This window comes from Odocoileus virginianus, chromosome 7 (assembly GCF_023699985.2).
Source record: "Odocoileus virginianus isolate 20LAN1187 ecotype Illinois chromosome 7, Ovbor_1.2, whole genome shotgun sequence".
In the NCBI taxonomy this organism is placed as follows: Eukaryota; Metazoa; Chordata; class Mammalia; order Artiodactyla; family Cervidae; genus Odocoileus; species Odocoileus virginianus.
Window position 1 is genome coordinate 42,235,585 of NC_069680.1, and position 13,505 is coordinate 42,249,089.

General features: G+C 42.9%; 1 protein-coding gene across 12 annotated transcripts in view; it reads right to left on the reverse strand.

Moving 5' to 3' along the window:
- The window catches only part of SGMS1 (sphingomyelin synthase 1), a 317,203-nt gene that overhangs the window by 279,768 nt on the left and 23,930 nt on the right, over window positions 1–13,505 (reverse strand). For 11 of the 12 annotated variants that reach the window (XM_070470579.1, XM_070470586.1, XM_070470587.1 and 8 more), the window contains exon 2: window positions 3,236–3,330. The gene's annotated coding sequence lies outside the window, so the exon portion shown is untranslated. Of the gene's footprint in view, window positions 1–3,235; window positions 3,331–3,711; window positions 4,067–13,505 lie in introns of those variants that run through there. The other variant, XM_070470575.1, reaches the window with a different exon arrangement.

A 13,505-nucleotide genomic window follows, 5' to 3' on the forward strand; every position in this document is an offset into this window, starting at 1 on the left:
CCACAAACAGAAGTCCCTGTGCAACTAGAGCAAGTCCACTCACGAGCCCACGTGCCACAGTGAAGACCCAGCACAGCCAAAATAACAAATAAATGAGTAAAGGCTATAAAATAGTAAAGGCTATTTCATGCCTCTGCATGCATGCTAAGTCGCTTCAGTCCTGTCTGACTCTTTGCAACCCTACGGACGATAGCCCACCAGGCTCCTCTTGTCCACAGGATTCTCTAGGCAAGAATACTGAAATGGACTGCCATTTCCTCCTCCAGGGGAATCTTCCTGATCTAGGGCTTGAACCTATGTATGTCTCTTCTGTCTCCTGCATTGGCAGGTGGGTTTTTTTTTACCACTAGTGCCACCCGGGAAGCCTAGAGAGGTTATTATTACTATGTCCTTGCTTTGATGAAGTAAAGCAGAAAGTGGCAAACTTTTATGCAAAGGGCCAGATGGTAAATATTCTAGCCATTGTGGGCCATATGGTCACTGTTGCAGATACTCCAATCTCTTTCACAACTATTCAATTCTGCTTTTGTAACACAAGAACGGTCATAGACAATATATTCACAAATGAGCATGACTGTGCTACTCAAATAAAACTTTATCTATAAAAGCAGAATTTGGCTAGAAAATCATTAAAATCCCATGAGAACCACTTTCTTATAGTGAACACTCTATTCCTAAAGGCAGGACATTGGTGGACTTGCTAAATTCAACCAGACATGTTTTGATGGGCCAAAAATTGGGCAGGGCATATATAATCATTCCTCACAGCTCCATCACCCCTTACTGAGCAACCCTGCCCCCTACTAATTTCAATCATGTTACAAGCCAGTCCCATGCAAGCCTCTGAGTTTATATCCTAAACTTTACAGCACAACTGGTTTCCAGAAATGTGGCCCATATCCATAACCATGAATCCATAACCACAACACAGGCTCCCCAAGAGCAAGCCCATGACTTTCAACACTTCACCCTTCGTCTAATACCTAATATCAACACCCAATGAACTTTAAATATTTATTGATTGCCTAGTGTTTGATACAGTCATGGTCTCCTAGGAGGGGCTGCAGAAAAAGTTCTAATGGCTGACAAAAGGATGGACAAAACATGTGCCAGCGGCACGCAAAGAGAAAAGGGACATGGTGAGTCACGGGAAAAACAACAGGAATCATCAGAGGACTGAAACAGCAATCTCTTCCAACTGTGTCTCAACCTTATATCCGCTCCCAGGATCTCTTCTTCATATCACAGCAAAGCTGGGCAGAGGCTGGACAACTCAGGACATCTCAACCACAACCACGATAAGGATAAAACCTTGGTTAAAGCTTCAGGGTGCCCTACCCCCAATCACCAGCAACTAACTGAAGGAATAAACTGCTGAATTCACAAATGGAATGCTCTCCAGCAATGAAAATGATCCATCTACAACTGAATGCAACAATATGCAGGCATCTCTGTAATGCATTGTTGATTGAAGAAGGCTGGACACAGAAGAATACAATCTGAATTATATAATCATGTTATCTCTCTCTCTTTCTCTCTTTCCCTCTCTCTCTGTCTCTCACAAGCAAAACTAATTTATGCTCTGAGAAGTCAAGAGAGCAATTCCCCACCGAGTAGGTTGTGTACAGTATCGAGTGTTGAGAGGAGGCATGAGGCTGTGGTAAAAATGTTGTTTCTTGGTCTGGCTTCTAGTGACATAAGTGCGCTTAGTTTGTAAGCTGCACTGAACTATACACTTACATTATGCATATTTCCTTGCATGTATGTTCTATTTCAATAGAAACTTTAAAAAATAAAATAAAAACATTCCACCATTTGGAAGTGGTCCAGAGAGCCATATGAAGGCCCCACACAGAGCCCCATAGGGCTTCCCCTTCCACCATCCTTCAGAGCCTCTTGCCTCATATGGAGCCCCAACCAGCCTTCTCATCATCTCAAAGTATAATCAGACAGTGAGAAAGCAAACTAGATCATTCCGAGATATCTGTAATTCCAGTCTCAGCTCCTTCAAAATGTTAGTGCCCTTCAGAAACTTTATTGCTATCGCTAACTTATGTTCTAAATGAGAAGAGAGAATATTAAAAAGGACTCCACCACTCTAAGTGGCTCACTTAAATATACTTCTTTTAAAATAATGCTCTGAATAGGTAACTCTAGTTCATAAACATCTATGAAGAAATGCTTCAATACTCAGGGACTACTTGAAGAAGATACCATAAATGAAACGTAACTGAAATTAGAATGTAGAATAGTCAACAGCCACCCTTCAAGAATTAGACAGAATTTTAATGACCAATTGTGTAACTGGCCTTGATATAACTGTAATCAGAACAGAACATACATCTCTAAGAATGCATGTAAAGTTTCAATGCAGGTAGTCAAATTACAGGACTGGGAATCATTCTGACTTTCTAATGTTGATTTTACTATACTAACCTCAGCTAGTACCTCATTGGCATTACCGACTTGATGGACATGAATTTGAGCAGGCTCCGGGAGTTGGTGATGGACAGGGAAGTCTGGTGTGCTATAGTCCATGGGGTTGCAAAGAGGCAGAGAAGACTGAGCGACTGAACTGAAACTCAACTAGACATTACTACTCATGTTCTTTTCATATTCTCCTGTAAGTTCTGGTTTAAAAAAATCAGTTAAGACCTTTGATCACATTAGATCCAGAGACTGGGCTAGTGTGAAGGCTGATTAGGCAGGAGGAAGAACAGTAATCTGATCCCCTGACCTAAGAACAAACATCAGCCACAGTGGGGCAGACCAGCACATTACCAGGAACAGAGAAAGCACAGGAATCCTCTGCTACACAGGGCACATGCAGAGTGCAAATTCCAATTCTTTATATTCAGATGTTTTTCATATCAAACAAATTCACATTACAAGTCTGTCCACTAAGTAAATCACTGCCTAAATATAATTGTATTTAACTAAATGATTCTGCCATAGAGTTTATACATGTTCTAAAATGCCTCTTGGGAGAGAATATCCTTATTTTTAGGAACTGCATCCCTAAGAATTGAGGATAAAAACGTCATGATCTCTTAAACATACTTTCACATGTTTCAGCAGGAAAATGTGGAAACCTGAACACACACACAATATGGCAAAATGCTAACAAATGTTAAATGTAGGTACTGGACACATGAAAACTTGCTGCTCATCCTTCAACTCTTCAGTAAGTTTGAAAAGTTTTGTAATAAAAAGACACATGGAAATCTTTACTCACCTTTCAAGTGGATGGCCTTCTTCTTTCTTCTAATCAAAAGCGAATGGCTAAATATGCCCAGAGGCACACTTAAGGATGTTCATGCTGTCCTCACCCTGCAAGAAGAAGCAAAACAGCATGTTACCATCAATGATTTTTATTAAGTTAATGCTATTTCAGTTGACACAATGTTCTTAATCTGTGTTGAGCTTGTAGATTAAAATACTGTTGTAATTATTTTTTAGGCAAGGAGAAAAGTGAAAGGAGAGAAAAACAATCCCATCGCATACTGAATGCAGGGAGCAACCGCTGGCCTCACCCACTCAAGGAACTTCTGGAACAAAGGAATTCCTCAGTAAATTTCTTTTAATTCACAGAAATTTCAGGGCAGTGATGTAGTCCAAACTCCAACAGAACAAAAACTGAGGCTCTATTAAGGACCTGAACTTGACTCTGACTTTGTATTCTGAGGCTACACTTGGAAGGCACCTACTTACCTCGCAGAACCACACCAGACCTGCTGCACCTCCAGGAAACTGGAGTTTTCTGCTGCATCCCAGCAAAGGCATCCAGGACCAGTCTATTACTACAACACACGCTCTCTCCAGCACTGTGCTTCCTAGGCACACTGGCCCAGGGGCCTGCCGGTCACAGACCTGATGCCTCCACCACACCTCACGTTATCTATTACATTTGATCTCGCCACAGCCCTGTGAGGCAAGGGATGTTTGCTTAATGCATTTTCCAGAGAAGGCAGCTACATGTCAAAGATGATACAGGGCATTCAACTAGAAAACACCAGACATGAAACTGCTACTTGGATCTTCTGACCCCAAGCTCAGGGTTTATCTCACTATACAGGCTGTCCCCACCCTCCCCACCCCACCCCGCAACACAGCAGCATCCTGAAAACCAACCTCAATGCCAAATGACCAAACAACAGAGCCACATGTCATTATGGGGGGTGGGGGGTGGGGAAGAGGGAGGGCAGACACAGCCTAAGAGTATCTATTAGTAATCATTCTTAACAGTACCATGAATATTGTACTTATGATTACCAATTACTATAATTACTATCAGTAATTATACTTCCCTTTGAAACACAATAACCATTAATGTATTTTTGACATTCATATATATATTTCATTTTTCTCCCTTCTTTCTCAAGAGGGCACACTATTGGCCAAAGGAAGTAAAACAAGCCTCACATGGCACCCTAGGTAATTTTCATCTCTGCCAGAACAATAGACAATTACCACTCGCTGTTGAGGATTTTTCCATTCATTTTTTATAAAAGGCAAAATGTAGTCAAATACAACAGCACAGACTCTGACTGTTCTGCCAATGAAGATGGAAGCAGCATCAAAACTACCACTGGGGAGAAGGCAGTAATGCTCCACAACAGCCTCAAGTGGCCCTTCATCGCGGGTCACCAAAATGCTGCAGGCAATACACAACGGTTTAGAGGGCACGAGGTCTGCCACGTGAAGGTACTGGTGTACAAAAGTCAAGGACCCCTCCCCTGGATTTCAGTCCTGCCTCCTCCACTCACTCGCCTGATTAAACATTGAGAGAACCTCCCCCAGCAGCCACCTCTCCTGTGGACTGGAATACCTGCTCACAGAGATGGTGAGGCTCACAAAAAAGACAGGATGTGACTCAACGCCCCACAGACAAGAGCACCTGGAGCCCAGGAATACTGACCAAAAAGAGCAACACTAAACCAAGGGAAAAAACATGATGTACCTTTGGAAGCAACAACTTTACTCCCAGATTTGGGGGAAGGAAGGATACCACATGAATCTGTGACACTATGAAACACACATGCATCTTGAAGTTGGATGCAATCGTTGCATGAAATTTTTAAGCTAAAACACCTACCCTTACTTGCCTAATTCATTTCTAGTTACATCCTGACAGGTGCAGGAAGGGAGGAAGGGCTGGAATCTCTCTCTTAAAGATGGCCTTGGGAGAACGTGTCAAGCTGGCGGGCATTTTAATATCACAGTACACCCAGAAAACTCCTCATGGTCTGTTTCAGAGTATTCTCTTCAAACTCAGGAGTCCCCAGTCTCTGCCAGATCTAGGTATATGTGGGATAAAGTCTAGATACATACAATCCCATCTCTATACCACACATCCTGGTGTGTTACTAAAGATCCTCTCTTCTCTGCTCTGCACCCTCCATTCTCCCTACCAGAGATAACCCACTAGCCTGAATTCTGACTTACTCCTTTGCTCCTCTTATGGTTTTATCACATCTGTATTCTCAATATATTGTTGTGTTCTGCCTGGTTTTAATTAAGTTTTATACAAAGGAAACCAGGGCTGTATTCAGACTTGCCTCTTGAGATTTTGATTTTGAGATTCATCCCTCTTGACTCATGTGACTGTGGCTGATTTTTCACCACCATATTGTTCTCACTGGGTGACTTTACCCACAATTTACCGCTCTATTCTACTGCTGAGGATCATCTGGGGATTGTTCGGTTTTCGCTATTAAAAATAATGCTGCCATTTAGATTCTAGTGCTCGTCCCCTGGTGCAAACAGCAAGAGTTTCTCTGGGGCGTATCCCTAGGAGAAGAAAGCAGGGCTTGGGATCACATACATTCAGCTTCTCAGAAATGCCAGATCGTTTTCCAAAGTAGCTGCCACAATTGACTGTTTAGCCACCCTTCCCGTCTCTCTCCAAATAAGAGCCCTGCTTGTTTTGCTAATTACCAGCAAAGCTTTCAACCAACAAAAGGGAAAGCGTTTCCTATTTGCAGCATCGCCACTGCAAATAAACAGTACTCCAAAGTAGTGACCCAGACAGCTGGAACATATTAGTCACAGGACAGACTTTGGAATAATGATGCAGACCCAGCCGGCACCACACACTGCCCACGGGTATCAGTCAAATTAGATTTCCAGACCTGTGTTAAATTCAGAGGTTATCTTCTACCTGATGGACTCACAGCTACGGTCCCCGCTTACTCCTGTCAACTCGAAGGGGAAAAAAATTAACTCGCATGCAATCCAGCCAAATTCAAGATTAAAGCTGGGGAGTCACATCCTTTCAAAGAAATAGTGTGTTGCTGTTGTTGTTGTTGCTGTTTTAATACAGAGTTGCCTGTGTTTTTATATAGTCACCTAAAAACTCTTAGGTTTTCCCTAGACAAAAAGACATTCTATTTAGGTTTAGTTATTTCAATGTCTTAGGTGGATATAGTAATTTTGTGACAATTTAATCCGTATTTCCAGTAAAATCATAGTATCAAACATTTCTGTTGGCATTAAATTTAAAAAAAAATGAGAAATTCTTTCAATCTGGGCAGGAAGGAGAGAAGAAAGGTTACTATAAATTTCAAGGAGACTTGTATAATCTCACTGAAAGAAGCAATGATGTTAGTGACTTAAATGGGGTTGTTTCAACTCAACCTCTTGTCTCTTTACAATTATTTCTCCCTGAGAGGTAGCAACTATTGCTACACCCATTTCACAGACGGCAGAAACCGAGGCAGAGAAAGCAATTAGGTTGTGCACAGCACACAGCTGATAAGTGGTAGAACAGGGATTTGAACCCAGTTTACCCCAGAATCCACATTCTAAACACTACTCTCAGCAGCTTTTTCAGCCTCCTAAGACTAGCTAGAAGGCCCTGCCTATCATGATGACAATAACTGTAGCTACCAGTCACAAAGCTTCAGCAACGTGCCAAGCACTTGCTAAGTGCTCTATTGTGTTATTTCTGTCCCCACATCTCCCCCAGGCCTGAGTTATTCCCATTTTACAGCTGAAGAAATCTATGCTCTAGGAGTTTACATAACTTGGCCAAAGTCACATAGGCAATAAAGACAATGGTTGAGACACCACTTGAACCTTGTCTCTGACTTAAAGTTCATATTCTTTCTATTGTGGACTTTCTGGGAAAAATAAAAATACCTGACCCCAGGGCCTGGGGGAGACAATTGTTGACCATGGGTCTTGGGAACAGCCCCCATGAAGGAAACATATGTCACAGAGGGAGAGGATGTGCCAGCTTTCTTGGCACTTGGCAGGCAGCAGCTGTCACGGCTGCTTGACAGGCACTGAGGCAGAGTGGTCTCCAATAAGGGCAGTAAGCATGGTCAAAGATCCAGCGGTCACACCGCGCAAGTCAAATGGCCACTGAACACAACATTTTTGTCTGTAAAATGGGGCTAACTTTTATTTCAAAGGGTTACTGTGAAGATTTTTGGGCTCCAAAATCACTGCAGATGGTGACTGCAGCCAGGAAATTAAAAGACGCTTGATCCTTGGAAGAAAACTTATGACCAACGTAGACAGCATATTAAAAGGCAAAGACATTACTTTGCCAACAAAGGTCTGTCTAGTCAAGGAAATCTGTCCTGAATATTCATGGGAAGGACTGATGTTGAAGCTGAAACTTCAATACTTTGGCCACTGTGTAGTGAGTCACTACACAGGGCAACCAGAGTAACATATTTCTTAAAATCAAAAGGCTCAATCTTGTGTTGGTTCTAATATTTGATCCAGAGTGGAGGAGGGGACCTGCTAAGGGGCAATTTTCCAAAGGAAGGTACCCAGCAAGGGGCAGAAGCAGCCTCAGTACAGTATGAAGTGTTTGAAGAGAATAATAGAAGCCGCCACTACCAATATACACCATGGACGACCTTCTACATTCCTCTTTAAAACCTTTGCTTATGGGGACGTGGCGAAAACTCCCAATGCAGGGGTCCTGCGTTCAATCCCTGGCCAGGAAACTATAATAGATCTCCCATACCACAACTAGAGATCCCACCCACCACAGTGAAGATCGAGGATCCCACACGCTGCAGCTAAGACCCGGAGCAGCCAAATAAATAAATAATTTTTTTACATAATCTTTTTTCTATAAAGTGGTTTTTATTTTTTCTTTTTAAAATTTTATTTCTTTATTTAGGCTGCCCTGGGTCTTCATTGTTGTGTGCAGGCTTTCTCTAGCTGCGCTGAGCAGGGGGCTGCTCTCTGGTTGCAGGGCACAGGCCTCTCATTGCAGTGGCTTCTCCTGTTGTGAAGCACAGGCTCTAAAATGCCAGCTCAGCGGTTGTGGCACAAGGGCTTAGCTGCCTCGTGGCATGTGGGATCTTCCCAGACCAGGGATCGAACCAGTGTCTCTTTCATTGCAAGACAGATTCTTAACCACTTGACCTCCAGGGCAACCCTAAGAAAATAATCTAAAAAAAAAAAAGAAAGAGAGAAAACCTTTGCTCAATAACCCTGAGAGAAAATACTGTGATATAGATCCCTATTAAACAGATAAGAAAACTGACTCGGAGGTGAAATGACTGGCCCAAAGTCACTGAACTTGTCAATGAGTATAATAATGGCTCACTGCATACATACAGTAGGCATTCAATAAATACCTGTTGAACAGGAGCTCTGCAACATAAAAACAGAAGACACTGCTTACCTCACAAGGGTTTTATAAGGGTAAAGTGAGATTATGTATACAAAGTTCCCAGCTCAGGCCTTGACCTTGGAATGTACTGTGTACCTGGGCAATAATGCTGACATAGAAAGTTAGGCACAATAACCAGATGGAATGGGGTTGTGATACTGATGTGGGGTCAAACAAACATCATAAAGGACAAAAGATGCACAGATATACCTAACAGGCAAATTTGCACAGCAAATACACACATGAAAAGATGTTCAACATAAAAAAAAAAAAGATGTTCAACATAATTAATCATTAAAGAAATAAATGCAAATTAAAATCACAATAAGATATCATTACACATCTATCAAATGTTAAAATCTGGCATTATAAAATGCTGACAAAAACTCATAGCAACTAGGGTTCTCACACATTGCTGGTATGATGAGTAAACACAAACAGTGGTATATCCATATTGTGGAATACCACTTAATAATAAAAAGGGACAAATTATTGATACACACAGTAACATGCGTGAATCCCAAATGCATTATGCTAAATGAAAGGAGCAAGTCTCAAAGGGATAGACTCTACACAGTCCCACTTACATGACTTTCTGGAAAAGGCAAAACTATGGTGACAGAGAACAGATCAGTGTTGCCAGGGGGAGGAGGAAGGTTTAACTACAAAGAGGCAAGCAGCACCAGGGAATGTGAGAGGTGCTGGGTTATTCTCTGCTCCGTTTATATGCATGTGTTAAAACTCATAGAACTACAAGCTCCAAAAAAGAGAATTTCACTATTGGTAAATTTTTTTTCATTATTAAAGAATGAAATTGTTACAATAGAAATTCTTACCAATAGAAAGAATTGGGAAGTCCTGGTGAATGGATACTTGACATTTGGTTTGTGGTGATGAAGGGGACACACGAAAGCCAAATAGCTCTGAAGTTCCTTGCAGAGGGAACAGTGATGGTATAGGAGACCACGAAGAGTCCATGTGTGAGGAGAGATCAACACAGAGGCTCTGAGGGGTTCTAGTCTGGCTCTAACCTTGGTTCTAGCCTGATATCACTAACTGATGACTGTGAAATTACACAAGCCACATCTCCTCCCTGAGCCTTTTAATTCTAGCATGAGACAACAAAGCAAATGATCTTAAAGTTTCATTCCAACACAAACACTGCAAAGTCAGTTTGTTTTTAAGCTACCGAGTCTGGGAAGACAGCAGGAAAAAATAAGTAAAAATACCCAGATACAGAAAAATGGCTATGCACTCACACAAACACCATCAGGGACCAAAATAATGAGAAAATCACAGATGAGTGTGGATGGTGGAGTAATGGTGGTAGAAGTAACCAACAGCAGGCAAGAGACCGGAGAAGCCTGAGAATACCATTTTTTGCACAGTAGAAGGAGAAGAAAGGTTGCATGGGGGGAGAATGTAGGGGGCCGGGGGTGGGGGGGGGGGGGCTGGAACAACTCAGTGACCAAATGCTGAAAGAGTTAGGAAGAATGAGTACTAACAAGACAACAAAACTAGACAGATTTGTCAGAGATCAATAGAGTGAGTGTTAACCCCCTATCCCCCAACAAGTAACAAAAAGACTACCACGCAAGACTTGCTCCTTTCTGAATTTATCTTGTGTCCTAATTGTTTTACCCTTGCATTTTCAATTTAATTCTACCTTCATCTTTGCTCTCAGAAGCCCAAAGTTTAATTTAAACACGTAGGCATGGTTCCCTTGCAATAGCCCACTTCAGAGGCTGCAATTTTTAAAATTTAGATATGCCTAGAAATCGACAATGTGACTGTTGAACAAGCAAGCCATTTTCTTGTGCTGCATAAGCTTATGCAACGACTCCAGAGTTTCAGAACAGGAAAATTTAAAAACATCACTTTTAAAGGATTTAGTAGAATGTCAAGAGTACACCTTAAAAAGGACTAAGATTTTATTGTTGTCACTTTATTGGCTTGTGAAGCAGGAAAATTGTTTGAATTTAATCATATTCTCAAACTGACCAACTGAAACGAGGCAACTTCTTCATTTCTGCCCAGAACCGGCCTCAGAACCGCACTTAAAGGGCCTCAGCTAGTTCAGCCAAATGAAACCAGTGACACTACCACTCCGAGCACTTAGCCAGAGCCAAAGGAAGATTAGGGAAATTAACAGTTAAAAAGCACACCTGCAAGCCAAGTTAATACACAGAAAAATTAACACCACCTCTTCAGCCAATCTTCCTTTTTAAGGACTGTAGGTGAAAATATCGATCTGATACAACCTGGTTCTACCAGTTGTAAAAGAGGAGAAAGAGAAAATGACTTCAGCTCAAAATCTGGTCTCTTCCACCACTAAAGTGAGGTGAAAGTCGCTCAGTCATGTCCGACTCTGAGATCTCATGAAGCCGACCAGGCTTCTCTGCACATGGACTTCTCCAGGCAAGAATACTGGAATGGGTAGCCAATCCCTTCTCCAGGGCACCTTCCTGACCCAGGGATCAAACCTGGGTCTCCCACACTGCAGGCGGATTCTTTACCATTTGACCAATGGAGAAGCCCTTCCACCACTCAATTCAGTTCAGTTCAGTCACTCAATCGTGTCCAACTCTTTGCGACCCCATGAACCACAGCACGCCAGACCTCCCTGTCCATCACCAACTCCCAGACTCCACCCAAACCCATGTCCATTTGGGGCAAATTTCTTCACTCCTTATCTCCCTTTCTGCATCTACAAAGAAGGGGTCATCATCATTGCATGCTCCCATCCAGTAATCAGGCTACAGCCCCTCGCACCGGATGAGATCATGTCTGCAGAGGCACTTAAGGAGAACACAAATAAAAAGACAAATATGAGGTGTCATTACTGTCATCCTGTATGGGCTGGGGTGGAAGGGCAGGTGAATATATTTCACACGCAGTCACATCCCAACTGCCTCTTTCAAGAGCCATATGCTTCTCCTCCGTCACAGCTGGCTATTGGGCAGATGCTGGAATGGATACAGGCAGAAAGGTGGGGAGGAAGACCGCTTCAGTTACCCAGCTTCAGTCCTCCTGGTTTGAGGAAGATAAAAAAGTAACTTCTCATCCGTGTACATCTCACTCATCTTTTTTGAGAATCTCCAGTGTATCAGACACCAGGCTAGGCACAAAGAAGCATGAGTTTTTTTTTTTTTTATTTTTTTAACAAAACAGGCTGTGCTCCCAAGTGTGTTCACTCTGGAAACAGCTAAGTACCCCTTCACAACCCAGTTGCTTGGTGGCATAATGGAGGCAGGCGGAGGGGAAACCCCAGCCCAGACCGCCGAGTGGGTGAGGAGGCCGGGCTCCTCACTTGACTCGGATGCCTGAGTCAAGTCTTGAAACATGAGAATAAATGAGAGGAACCAAGCAGGGGAAAGGCATTCTAAGTGGGCAGAAGGCGTGGAAGCAGGACCCACTCAGGAAGGGAAAGAATACCTGATGACGACAAGGGACCGTCAATGGAGACTCACGCTCAGGCTTTCTCCTGAGGGCAATGGGAACCATGGACCTATTTAAGCAGGACTCACATGGTGATCCCCGCAGGTGAGGAAAAGGACTGCGACAACAGTTGGGAGAATGGAATGAAGGCAGGGCAGGAGGTGGAGGGCGGTCCATATAGAAATCCAGGCAAGAAGCGATGAGGGCTTGGGAATACAGATGAACACAAGAGATGGTAAAGAGGTAAAGTGACCTTGCTTTGGGGCTGGAGGGACACAGGGGTAATGGGGCAGGAATTGTTGATGCCTCCCTGGTTCTGTCTTAATGACTTGCAAGACGATGGTCTTTTCACAAGATACTAGAGAAGTACAGACACGGCGGGCAAGGTGAGTTCACTTTGTACTGTCATTTTATACATGCCTTCACGTATCTGAGGTCACTCTGTACATTTGTGACCAACCAAAAAGTCACACTCTTCAATATTTACCTGCCTATTTTGAATTCCCACAGGCAAGATGGAATGTCTGGGCAAGAACTCATTTCGGTGCTCTTACCCCCAGTAGCCAAAACAGGAACAGCCCTCACATCAGACTTGAAGCTCAGAGGGGTTAAGTGGCTTACCTCAGGCCAAACAGCTAGCAAAAGAGGGGACTTCACTTTAATCCTGGATCGTCTGCTTCCAGAAAGTCAATTTTTCACCTAGAATACCACACTGCCTCATTAAGGGCCTAGTGATATGACCTGCACGTAATAAGAGCTCAATAGTCTTGTTCCGTGGCCACTTCCTTCCGATAACAGAGTCCAGGCCTGAACTACCTCCTTCCAGTCCCTGGAAAGAGTCCACTGCTGAGCTCTGGCCCAACTGTCCTGTCAGCCTGCAGAGTCCAGCCCCATCCATGCTTATTAAAGCGCATTCCAACAGTTACTCCTGATAACCAGCTACTGTGTGGCTCTGCCAATGCAGGGAGAATATTCTGATTTCTATAGGAGCTGTTTCTGAATTCATCTGTCCTATCTTACATCATGGCACTAACATCCTCAAGGGTGGTCCTGATTTTACACATATTCGTATCACTGGCTAAACCCAGCATGATATTTCTCCTCCTCCTGGCTCTCCTGCCCGTGCCAGCGTTACCTCTGGGAAGAAGGGAGGGCCAGGCTCTGGAGAAGGATGCACAGAGCTTATCTGGAGCCTGTCACTCACCCAGCACTGTCCCAGGCACCAGACAGCAAGGTCTCTGAACTTATAGTCCAGTGGAGATAGGATATTTAAAATAATAATAATAACATATATACACCAAAACACATCAAACAAACATCCAACAAAATTGAGGGCTGGGTTCATTATATTATTCCGTTTTCTAATTGTTCAAAATATTTTCATAATAAAAATATTTAAGATGTGGAAAAAATAAGTGAAAAGCCTCTA